A 10,884-nucleotide genomic window follows, 5' to 3' on the forward strand; every position below is an offset into this window, starting at 1 on the left:
TTTTTTTTTTTTTTCTTAGCAATAAGTTTGAGTTCCCTGTGGATTCTGGTTATTAGACCTTTGTCAGAAATATAACTTGCAAAAATTCTCTTCCATTCTGAGGGTTGTCTATTTCATTTAATTAGTGTATTCTTGGCAGTGCAGAAGCTTTTTAATTTGATCAGATCCCAGTAATGTATTTTTCATGTTGCTTCCATTGTCTGGGGTATCCTCTTCAAAAAGTGTTCTCCCAGGAAATTTTTTTCAAGTGTTTCCCCTGCACTTTCTCTTAGAATTTTTATACTTTAATGTCTGAAGATTAAGTCCTTTAACCAGTGAGAGTCAATTTTTGTTAGAGATGAAAGGTGTGGGTCCGGTTTCAGTCTTCTACAGGTCGCCAACCAATTCACCCAGCACCATTCGTTCAATAGGGAATCTTTCCCCAAATTTATATTTTTGATAGGCTTATCAAATATTAAATGACAGTAAGTGTCTGGGTTTACCTCTTGGTCTTCAATTCTCTTCCATACATCTACCTCTCTATTTTTGTGCCAGTACCATGCTGTTTTGATCACTATCGATTTATAGAATAGTCTGAAGTCTAGAAGTATGATTCCTCCTGCTTTGTTTTTATTTCTGAGTAATGTCATGGATATTTGAGGTTTTCTCTGTTTCCATATAAAATGAAGTACTAATTTTTTCAGGTTTTAAAGTATGACAGAGGTACTTTAATAGGGATCACATTAAATCTGTAGATTGCTTTTGGTAGTATAGACACTTGAACAATGTTGATTCTTCCCATCCATGAGCATGGTATATCTTTCCATTTGTCAACATCTTTAGCTATTTTTTCCCAAAGTTTCATAGTTATATTTATAGATATCTTTCATGTCCTGAGTTAGATGCACTCCCAGAAAATATTTCATTTTCTTTGGCAGTACTGAACAGGAAATAGAGTCTTTGATTGTTTTTCCCCATCACTATTGTTGGTATATATAAAGGCTACAGATTTGTGAGTGTTAATTTTACATCCTGAGACATTGCTGTATTCCTAGATCACTTCTAGAAGCTTTGTAATTGATTCTCTGGGTTTTTTTTCCAAATATATAATCATATCATCTGCGAAGAGTGACAGTTTGATCTCCCCTGGTCCTATTTTGATCCCTTTCATTGCCTTCCCTTGTCTGATTGCAGTGGCTAAGACTTCCACTACAATGTTAAAAAGCAGTTGAGACAATGGGAAACCTTTCCTGGTTCCTGATCTGAGTGAAAATGCTTTCAATTTTACTCCATTCAATGCAATATTGGCTGTGGGTTTGTTGTAGATGGCCTCTATCAGTTTAAGAAATGTTCCTTCTATACTTATTTTCTCAAGCATTCTTATCAAGAAAGGATGCTAGATATTATCAAAAGCTCTTTATGCATCAATTGAGAGAGTCATATGGTCTTTTTTTTAATTTCTTTATGTGATGTATTATATTTATGGATTTACATATACTGAACCATCCTTGGGACCCTGAGATGAAACCCAGCTGGTTGTGATATATAATTTGTTTGATGTGTTGTTGAATTCTGTTTGCTAGGATGATATTGAATATTTTTGCATCAATATTCATTAGAGATATTGGTCTATAATTTTCTTTTCTTTTTGGGTCTTTTCCTGATTTGGGTATCAGGGTGATATTTTCTTCATAGAATGTGTTGGAAAGTATTCCTTCTTTTTCTACGTCTTGAAATTTGTTAAGTAATATAGGTACTAGTTCCTCCATAAATGTTTGGTAGAATTCTGATGTGAAGCCATCTGGTCCCAGGCTTTTATTTTGGGGGAGATTTCTTATAGTTGATGCTATTTCAGAACTTGTTACAGGCTTGTTCAACATTTCCACTTCTTTCTGGATAAGTCTAGGAAAACAACATATTTCGAAGTATTGATCTATTTCCTTCAGATTTTCATACTTCTGAGAATAGATTTTTATGTAATATTCATTAAAGATTTGTTGAATTTACGAGGAGTCCACTGTTACTTGGCTTTTATCATTTCAGATTGGTGAAATTAGGGATTTTACTCCTCTGCTTCTGGTTAGGTTAGCCAAAGGTTTATCTATTTTATTGACCTTTTCAAAAAAACAACTCTTTGATTGGTTAATCTGTTGTATGATTCTTTGTTTTCAATTTCATTTAGTATTCTAATTTTAGTTATTTCATTTCTTCTGCTAGGTTTAGGGTTGAAATGTCCTTTCTTTTTCAGTTGCTTGAGATGTCCCATTAAGTTATTGACTTCCTCTCTTTTTGTTCTCTTGAAAGAAGACTTGCAATGCTATAAATTTCCCTCTTAGGACTGTCTTTGCAATATCTAAGAGGCTCTGGTAATTCATGTCTTCATTATTGTTTTGTTCCAAAAATTTGGTAATTTCCTTCTTAATCTCATCTATGATCCAGCTATAATTCACCTGAGATTATAATTTCCATGTTTTTATATGAGTATGCGAATTTCTGTTGTTGCTGAGTTCAACTTTTTTTCCATGATGGTCTGACAAATTACAAAGAATTATTTCTATTATTTTAAATTTTTTGAAGTTTGACTTGAGACCTAAGACGTGACCTATTTTAGAGGATGATCCATGGGCTGATGAGAAGAATGTGTATTCAGTTTTGTTAGGATGAAATGTTCTGTAGATTTCTCTTAAATGCAATTGTTGAGTGGTTAAGTTTAAATCTAAAATTTCTTTGCTTAGTTTCATATTGGAAAGGTGTTAAAATCTCCAACTCAACACTGTCAAAGGGGTGTTAAAAACTCTGACTATTATGGTGCTGGAGGAAGTCATATTGCTCATGACTCTTAGAGTCTCTCTTATAAATTGAGGTGCATTCTGGTTTGGTGCATAAATGTTAATAATTTGAATCTCATCATGTTTAGTGTTACCCTTAACAAATATGAAGTGACCAACCTTATATTTCCTTACTTTTGTTGGTTTAAAGCCTATTGCATCCACGAATAAAGTTGCAACAACTGCTTTTTTCTGATTGCCATTTTCCTGAATTATAGATGACCATCCTTTCACCCTGAGTCTATGTTTATTTTTTAAGGTAAGGTGAGATACTTGAATACAGCAGAAGTCTGGCCTGAGTTTTTGTATCAAATCAGCCAACTTGTGCCTCTTTAGAGGGCAATTTAAGCCAGTCACATTAATTAAGAGTATTGAAAAGCCTGGTAGTATTTTGGGTATTGAGTTTTTCAAAAGCCCAGTGGACATTTAATCCTTTCACCAGTGTGTAAGTTGGAATTTGATCAAAATTTTCTGATTGAGTTTATTTTGATGGTGGAAGATTGTGCTGTTCCCTATGGAAGATAGGTCTGAGAATATCCTGGAGATCTGGTTTACTTATCTCAAATTTCTTCAACATGTGCATGTCATTAAAGTATTTAATTTATCCATCATAGGTGAAACTCAGTTTAGCTGGATACAGACTCCTCGTGGAAAGTTATTTTATTTAAGGAGATTAAAGGTCAATGACCACCCTCTTCTAGCTTGAAAGTTTTCATCTGACAGATCTACAGTCATTCTAATGTTCCTCTTCTTGTAGGGTACGGTTTACTTACGTCTGGCTGCTTGCAGAATTTTCCTTTTTATAGTAATGTTGGCAAAGGTAATTATAATATGTCTATGAGAATTTTCATTTGAGTTGAGTCATGCCGGTGTTCTGAAACTGTCTGCTATTTGAATTTCAGAATCTTTTCGCATGTCTGGAAAATTCTCTTTGATTATTTCATGAAGCAAAGCATGTTGTTTAGGACATTTGGCAGGCCATGTAAACAAAGCAATAATGGAAACATCATCCTTGGTGTCCAAAAGCCCCTCTAAGGAAGTATCATCTTGAAATGTCACGTGGCACCTGTGTCTAGAGTCATTGAGAAAAGCATGCCAGAAGACATATGTCCCAGTGCTTCCAAAACCACCTTCTCTCAGTATTGGGGCCGTGTTTCCTTTATAGTATGGAAGAAGTAACAACTGAGCTGTTCTTTGTCCAATAGTTAATTTAATAGGCTGAGAAACTGAAACCATTATAAAAATTTCTCCATGATAATCAGCATCAATGACTCCTAAATGAACAAATAAACCCTTAATAGTTTATTAAGTGTAGTGGAACTGTTTCATCCAATTACCAGTCCCACCAAATTTTCGGAATGGGACCATATACTCCTGTGGCCAAGGTGTATGGAAGGTCTTGAGGATTTAAACAAACATCTTCAACCACAGGTAAATCTAGTGCAGCACTATTAATTGTAGCATGAAACAGATTGGTAACTAAAATTTTAGATTCAGCCGTTCTCTGAATTTTAGAAGAAGAAGAAGCAGCTGGCTGTGAGGCTGGAACAAAACGCTGATTAATTGGTGGAATACCAACAGGTTTTAAATATTCTAGGTGCTTGCTACTGTCAAAGCTTGCTGTGATGTTCCTTCCAGAGTCACTGGAAAAGCCTGAGTCAGAGTCCCCATATTGTTGTTCGGGCCCCAGGCTGGGCCTGTCTGGAAGATTTTTTACTCCAATGGTGGAAGGACATTGCCATCTGTATCTTTTATATATCCACACTCATTAGTCCAATGTCATCCCTTTTTACATCTTCTACAGACCCCTGGAGGTAGTGGGGTTCTGGGTTCTTTTTTTCCTTTCCTTTTCTGCAATCTCTCCTGATATGCCCTGTTCTGCCACAATTGTAACATTTAGGGTTATTTTTTAAGGGCTATTGCCATATGGGCCCCAATTAGATCCCCAATTAGAGTGGCCTTAAATGAACTAGATCCAACATTTTTACAAGCCCTTATGAATTTTTTAATGAAGGCATTATCCTCTTTCCCGATAGGAGCTAAAATGCGATGGCAGTTATTGTTGGCATTTTCATATGCCAGTGTCAAGGTGGATCAGAAATAGCTCTCGTAATACCAGCTCTTAACTCTACCAAAAATTCCGCATACGGTTCATTAGGGCCCTGAATAATTTTAGTGAAGAACTGACCATCTCCGGGTTCATTTATTTGAGCCCATGCATGCATACAAATGTCTCTAATGGGTACTAAAGTTTCATCAGCCCATTCAACCTGCCTATCATGACGTCTGTATTCACCAATGCCAGCTAATTACTCAAAAGATAAATATGCATTATTATCCTGCCATTTAGCCACCTCCTTTTGCCACCATGAACCAAACTGTAGATACTGAGCTGGGAGAGAGTAGTTTCATCTAGCCTTTCCCAACCTCTGGGAGTCAATAAACAGTCTGCACAATATGATTATAAAAGGCCTTAAGTATCTGGTGCATTAAGGCCATAGGCAATAACTGCATCTTTAAGGGTTTCAAGAATTTTAGATCAACCTCAGTGTATTGTACGTGGGGTTGCACAGGGCCCGCTTATGCAGCTTCCCCAGCCCTGCAAGCTGCAAATCGAGTAACAGGTATGACTAAACTTATTTCCTGACTATAGCTTGGATGCCTTCCATAGAAATACCAGGTTCATTAAGAATTTCATGGTCTCTAGGGTTGGGAAAATGAACCCTATCCACAGATCTTGTTGTCTCCACACTTTAGTACTCAGAAGGAGGAGCAGAAGGAATCACAGACTGACACTTATAAGAAGCTGGTTAGCAATGTCTGCTGGTCTCCAGGAACAGAGGGAGAGACCTCAGAGATTTTGGCCCATCTACCACAGACAGTGGAGGCAGAGGTGGCAGAGTAGGTAGAGGCAGCAGTGCAAACAACATGTCAGTAGATGGGACCGATGGAACAGAAAGCTTTTATTTGGCACCATCAGTCATATCATAACATTCTCTAATGAAATCTTTTAAACTAGACATTATATTTTTTAATGACTAATGGGAATTGGAGAGAGGAATATTACCTTCTCCCTCATCCTCTCCCAAAGAGTGAATGCTGTCAGGCTCATTGCTGTTGGGCTCAGACTTGGGTCTTTCATCAGTCAAAGAGATCTTAGTTAAATCAGGAATCGGCTCTTCAGATTCACCTAATTTGGACCCAGAAGGGTGAGTCTGCCACTTTTTATTACTTACAAAAGATTCTAAAGCAATTTTGACCAAATTATATTCAGCCCAAATTTCTTTGCCTATAACATTTCCCTGTTGATGAAAATGTTTCATGTATTCCCCTACATCCTCCCATACTACTAAATTCAATTGATCCTGAGAGTCAGGTGAAAACCAATAACAACAATTTCTGATGCAAGTAAATAAATGGCAGAAAGTCTGGGTTTTAACAGTGATACCTATAGTATCTGATAAAGTTCTTAATAACTGAATATATTCATCCTCTAATACTGAGGAAGAGTTACTCATGATTGAATGATTTAATGTACTTTTTTTCTTTTTCCCCTATTGAGAGTCCTGATTACTTACAGCTCAGTGGTAACCATCTTGATCTCTCCTGTTCCCAGTGTTTCTAACCTTAAGGCTGATGAACAGAATTTCTGAGGACAGTTTGACCACATCATGATCCAGCCATTGACCCTGCTTGTTGCGCCAGATGTTTCTGTTCTTGGGAGCTAACTGGTTGGTGATGCAGAGAATAGTACTGTGGACGAGATAAATAATTTGAAAAAGAGACTGAGGCTCGTTCCAGCACTCAGTAACCTATCTTTATTGATTCTCTTATATACTCTAAAACATCCAATAAAATTTTAAAATATCAAACAGTTAAGACAGCAAAGTAAGATCATGGATACTGCCATCAAGGTTCCAATTCAGTACAATTACTGCTGAGCATGTATACAATTGATACAAATTGAGAACATTTTACTTGGAGCTGAATCACAAAGGTGCCAGGTTTTCTGTTCCCTTAGCCCACTTCCTTAAACTAAGACTAACAATTATTGTGTTAACGAGGAGAAAGGACCAAAGTACAAATGCGCAGTGCCTTGACAGGTGTTTAGCCCCACCTACGACCTGGTGTGCTCCTCCAGCAAATTCCTTTCTGTGAATGTTTCTGCTTTTCCATAGACCTGAGCATGTTCTCAGAGTAAGAGAATTCCATCTTAGGGCAACATTCTCCGGGGAGCACATGAGGCTAAACTACCATGTCTGAGCATGGGGGGCCGAACCCCTTCAGGTATCTATTTTCCTGTTCTATGTTTAGTGCATCTGTAGGTATTTCCTATATAAGGCAGGTCTAGTAATGACAAATTTCCTTAGTGTTTGCTTGTATGATACAAACTTTATTTATCCTTTATTTATACAATTTAGTTTTTAAGCATGCACAATTTTTGTGTGGCAGTTGTTGTGTTTAAGAAGACTAAACAAGGGACCCAATACCTTCTGGTTTGTGAGGTCTCTGCTGAGAATTATGCTGCTAGTCAGATGGGCTATCCTTTGCAAGTTAGTTGTTGCTCTCATCCTGTTGCCCTTAGGGTCTCACGGACAAGTGATGTCACAGAGAATAAGCACGCTTATTGAAATTGTGTTTTAAATAAAGGTGACCATTTGCTTGCTTAGGCAAAATGAAAAGCTTCTCTATTTGCAGTTGGCTTATATAGGGAATTTTGTACATGTGCACTATACAGCAATGACCTCATTGATCCAATTAAACATCATGTGACTAACTTGTGATTAGCTCTTAAAACCTGATAATCCACTCAATGTACACCTTTTAACATAACTCTTTCAACATAACCAATTTATTATAACTTAATGGAGAACATGTTGTTAGCCATTACTTCTTTGTTCTTATCTGATGAAGCCTGAGGCTATGGAGAAACAAGGTAAATTGAATATCTGCTCTTGCTGACCTTGCCATTTAGAGGCTGTTACTTCAAATCTTTAAGCAAGGCGTAAGGAAACTTCTTGGGCATACAGAAATTTAAGCAAACCTCTGCTCCCATGTGGGCTTTAAGTCAGGGGTTTTGCTGGAAACTTTTATAAGGAATTTTCAGGCTACACTTCTCAACAGCCTTTCATGAGCCCAGGTTTCATCTGTGTCATTAGATACCTGTATGCATTGGGTAAATTCCTCTTCTCTTGAGGTTTCCAAGCACATTTCCATTCCTAGACCCATCAGCAAGTGACCTTCATTACTTACCATAGATCAGGAAAGGTTACTGATGGGTATCTGGCCAGTTTTCCAAAGGGCTTCTTTATTGGCCTTATGAAGTCAACCTTAATTCCTTAATGCAGTCTGGACATCTCTGGAAATACTATTCTAGTCAAAGCCTTGGTCATGGTAGGCCCACAACTAACCCAGCCACATGGGATTCTGCCTCAGTTTCTCACAAGTATGTCTGCACAAAGTCTTTTCACTGTTCTCTCTCAAATGGCTCTTTTGGCCAGAGGCACATAGGCATTTCGCCTATACATCCAGAAGGTTGTAGGATTTTTGTACCTCCTTTTAAATATAGGTAGATTGGTGACTATGGGTCTTTATGATGTACTGCTTGCTATAAACCTTCCAGATGTTCCATAGCTATTTTGTATCTGAATGTCCAAAACATCTTTCTCAATTATTTCTTCAAATAGGTTTTCCAAGTGTTTTGCTTTTTCTCCTTTTCCTCAGGGATTTCTTTAATTCTTGTATTGGGTCTCTTTACATAGCCATCTCTCTCATAATGATTGTTCATTGTTTTTCATTATTTGTTTTCTATTTCTGGTTGACTGGGTTTCTTTTTATTTATTTATTTATTTATTTTTGAAGTTTTTGGCTGGAGCCAGGTTTGAACAGGCCACCTCTGGTATGTGCGACCAGTGTTCCACTCCTTTGAGCCACAGGTGCCACCCTGACTGGGTTTATCTAGAAGCGTTTTATTCACCTTTGAACTTCTTTCCTCTGCTTCGTATAGTCTATTTTTAATGCTTTTCTGACATATTTTGGAATTACCTAATTGACGCTTTCATTTTTAAGATCTGTTAAATCTTTTCTCATGTTGTCTAACTCTTTATATTATTTTTATTCATGTCCTGAATTTGTTTTTGGCTTGTTTGCATTGATTTTCAACTTTCTTATCAATTTACTAATCTTAATTGCCATCATAATGTTGATTCTAAATTTAACATTTTGAGAATTTTATTTGGTTGGAGTCTATTACTGGAGATCTACTGTGATTCCTTAGGGCTGCTGAACTAACTTCTTTTGTTGTGCTGCCAGAGATTTCATGCTAGTTTCTTCTCATCTAAAATTTCTATTCTCAGCTCAAGACAGCTAAGCTTGTGGCATACCTGTTTTCATTTTGTGGAAGCTCTCCTATACAAATAGGGACTCATCCCTGAATGGTTCCCTTTTGTCCTACTCTGGAGGACTTACCTGGCAGGAGAAGGATTTCTAAGGTAGAGTTGAAGTTGTATGTAATCCCTTCATGTCCTCTGGTATTTTAATTCCCATAAGTGTATTTTGCCAAATTAAATATTTAAATATTGATGAAACCAAATTTACTTTGTTTTCATTTATAACTAATGCTTTCTGTGTCATGTCTAAGACCTCTGCTCAAACTAAGGAGATAAAAATTTCCTCCCATATGTTCTTCTAAAAATATTTATAGCTTTACATTTTACATTTAAGTGTTATCCATTTAAAATTAAATTTCAGTATGAGGTATCAGATGTTTATCAAAGTAAATTCATGCATTCATCTAGCATAGGTAAAGCCAATTATTTCAACACTACTTGTTGCAAAGACTATACTTTGCTGAACTGCCTTTGCATATTCATCAAAATAAATAGATCATAGGGCAGCACCTGTGGCTCAAACGGGTAGGGCACCAGCCCCATATGCCAGAGGTGGTGGGTTCAAACCCAGCCGCAGCCAAAAAAGAAAAAAAATGTATATAAAAATAAATAAATAGATCATATTTATGCGTTCTATTTCAACACTCTCTAGAGAAATCTACTTTTATAGATGCCTGGTTTCTTACCAATGCCACAAAACTTGATTACTATAGATATCAGGATTGTATTAAAATTCAGCTAATCACTGACCAACTGTGGTATAGGTACCACCACACCTGTGAGGGAAATCTTGATGAAGTTGTGGAGCTTTTTGGTTGCTGAGCAGTATATGGGAAGGAAAACTGAAGAGTTGTCCAGCGTTTAGAACAAACTGCTTGTGAGATTTTAACTCTACTGCAAGGGGTCCATCTGGGACCTGGGTTTCAGGATATCTCAAACAGGTGTTTGAAAGATTGAGAACATTTTAGCACAGTAAAAACACATCTAACATCTTTGAATACCAAGTTCCTTGCTGAACAATATTACAGATTCTGTGACCACTGAAGGTTTGTGTTGCAGTACTTGGTCATCTTGACAATATTTGTTGTGTATTTGGAAGCAGAAATACTGGTGACTCCAGAAGCAGTTGCAGAAATTCTTGGCATTGAGCCAGATCAGGAGAAAGGATTTCATATATATGTAGAAGATTACCTCTGAGGAGTTATAATTCTTGCTAATGAACTGTAGAACCTGTCTGTTAGTGCGACTGCTGGGGACTACTCTCGGCCTTTCCACATATTCACCTTCATCAGTGAGCTGGATTCTGGTTTCTGCCTTCTCAGTCTGAAAAAATGACTCCCTCATGAAGTGCTATGATGGATTAAAGTACAACATGAAGAAAGTAGAAGAGGTGGTCTATGATCTCTCCACTTGGGGCTTCAGTAAGGAGACAGCTGACACTTGTGTTGAAAAATAGGAGGCTTTCCCTGGTCCTAGTCTTGCTGACCTCAGCAGTTGCCAGGAAGGGGTGAGCACACAGTGAGTCTTATGATAGTTACGATGCCCGGTTTCTAAACATGGTGCATTATTTTCTTCATCAGTTGTGCGGTGTGAGTATCAGAAATGAAACACTTTGGGGGGGATTAAAAATGATATTTACAAGACAGAACTTTGTTCATTGTTTCAGTGAATTTGCTCTGTAATTCAGT

General features: G+C 37.2%; 1 pseudogene; it reads left to right on the top strand.

The window, feature by feature from the left end:
- Positions 1-10,652, top strand: part of LOC100942368 — an 88,041-nt pseudogene extending 77,389 nt beyond the window's left edge.
- The last annotated feature ends 232 nt before the right edge of the window (positions 10,653-10,884 follow it).

Source organism: Otolemur garnettii, unplaced genomic scaffold (genome assembly GCF_000181295.1).
Source record: "Otolemur garnettii isolate 467f Iridium unplaced genomic scaffold, OtoGar3 scaffold00311, whole genome shotgun sequence".
NCBI lineage: Eukaryota > Metazoa > Chordata > Mammalia > Primates > Galagidae > Otolemur > Otolemur garnettii.